This window comes from Octopus bimaculoides, chromosome 3 (assembly GCF_001194135.2).
Source record: "Octopus bimaculoides isolate UCB-OBI-ISO-001 chromosome 3, ASM119413v2, whole genome shotgun sequence".
Taxonomy (NCBI): Eukaryota; Metazoa; Mollusca; class Cephalopoda; order Octopoda; family Octopodidae; genus Octopus; species Octopus bimaculoides.
This window is the reverse complement of record NC_068983.1, coordinates 2,184,702-2,187,201: the sequence shown is the minus strand read 5'-3', so window position 1 is coordinate 2,187,201 and position 2,500 is coordinate 2,184,702.

Sequence of the window (2,500 nt, the reverse complement as noted above, 5' to 3'; positions counted from 1 at the left end):
GAAAATCTGTAGTTTTGGTCTTGTGCATTGTTCAAAGTATTAACTGATCCTGTCCCTTGTTACAGAATTAGTTGATCAGTCTATCATCACAATTTTCCAGATAAATACCTGTAACATTCAGTGCCAGTCTGTTACCTGGGAATAACAAATTTCTACATACTCGGAGATTATAGATGGTCTCGAAAGTCTGCCACTTCTTTCACCGGTATGCTATTAAGAAAAAAGAAACACACACCCACACACCCACACACATCATACTGTCTTTGAATAATGTAGTCCAGTTACTTAAAAGAAATAACGGCAAGATTAGAGCTGGGGTCACTTTGGCTATAGGTCAGCTTTAACAGGAGGCAAATTGTGGCTAACCAGAGACAGATCTGCAATATATTATCTACATTTACGCCAAGTCCAACGCTGCAGAACTACTGTATTTCTAAAGTATCTCTACAATTCATAGATGTTGGAATATATAAATCATGATCCAAAGCTTGTCACTGCTTCACTCCAACCAAGATAAGAATAAAGCATGACCAGAATGTCTCGCTGCTGCCTATAATATTTGTCATTGCAGGTTGTGTAGAACTTGTCTCTCTGATAGATTCTTCTGTATATGGCGGTATAATATAGCTCTAGCAACTGTCCTGTGTATCACAAATAGTCGTTCGACAACCCTGGTCATACATAGCATAGCTGGCGCCACAAAACAAAACTAAAACATGTTTTTTGTTTTTAAATTTGACGAGTGACTCATTCGCTTTCAGTAGCGTGTTCAAAACACCTTCTGTGACATTAACTTTTCCCATTCTTGCGTCTGGCTGAGAGAAACTTGTTTATTATTGCCTTCATATTGTGTAAAATAGTGATAAACATCCACCTTGTGTGACATGGAGGCCAAGGAAATTAATATTAATGTCAAGAAGAACATAAAATTACATGCAGAATAAATGTGTTTAGTTGGGAAGAAAACAAATTTTCACATTAAAATTGAAATAAGATGCAGCCAATTCAAAATATAATTTCTTCAAGTTTTTCTTTTTAGTGTAAATGATGAACGACTTCTGATACATAATATTTATTTTCTTTCGCTTTCTTTTTCTTACAATCAGTTTACTTATTCTCCACTGAAATAATTTATTAGATAAGCATCTGCTTCGTGTTAGCCACCTGCGATCAAACTGAGGCATAGAGTGTTTTACGTAATATATTTCTAGCTATAAATGCTGCAAAGCAAAACCATGTGAATGGCAGCCAGTATTGCCATCAGAGTATTTAAAAGATGTAAAGAAATTGTGTGAAAAGTGCCAGGTCTGTTATCAATAAAGGGAATTCTAGGTGTAGGATATGTTCTCAGCTCTTTCTCCAAGCTTTGATTTCTGGTTGCCTTTAGAGAAACGCTTGTAAATTAAACAATTTCATCTTTGTCTTTTGTAAGTGAGAACAGTGTACAATTACTGTTTGAAATTGGGAAAATAATTGGTAAACAACTGGAAATTAACTAAATTTGACCTCCCTTGAGATGATTATGTGTTGTGCGAAAGCTGCTAATTAAATATCAAAATCAAGGATGCAATTTAATTCATAATAAACCACAGAACTTCTCGGGTTATACCCATAATATCTTTAATTCTCTTTCTCTGGCTTTGTGATTATTTCAAAAGCTATCTATTGTCATTGTAAGTATCAATATTTATTTCCTTATTAATTCGTATATTTGGAATAATTCTTTAATGTTTTGCTCCTAAAACTATTTGAATTATAAACCATATTTTATTATTCATTATAAAATGCTAAAACCTCGCTTCACTTGTTTATCTACGTATTCGTCAAAATTAGCAAGTTAATTGCTTAGCTCAATGTTTGTGTGTCCGTTGCTTGTGTGCGTGTGTGTCTATCTAATTCTTCATCATTGTTGCTGACATCCCAATATATTTTAATCATTTTACAAACCAAATCGAAACATAAAATAGTATTTAAATTTGATTCCTGTGTTATTCTAAATTGATGCAATCAGTGAATGTATCGGTGATGATCAAACGATAAAACAATCATATGAACCAACCGTATGAAGATTTGCTCACCTTCTTAGAATTAAACTTGTATAGGCTTATGGCAAGACACTTGTACTCCTTCATATCACAGCAAGAGTTTAAGGAATCACTGCTAACAACATAATAGTGAAGGAAACTAATAAGCTAGTTCTATACTCGCGTTGCGATGTGCAGATCTTGTTGCTCGTTACTCCTGTTCTGTTCCACAGAAACGTTTAGCAAACTGGGACGCCATCTGGCAGAAAAAAGCACACACATGCCTATAAACTCGCTCACATATGCACATATATATGCAAACACGCACACATACATATGTATGTATAGAGTTATGTGTATATATACCGCCCGAAACACCGCCCGGGCATCGGAAACTCGGAGTTTTATCATAGCTACTGAATAAGTGTCGCATATTGTTACAGATATATATATATATATATATATATATATATATA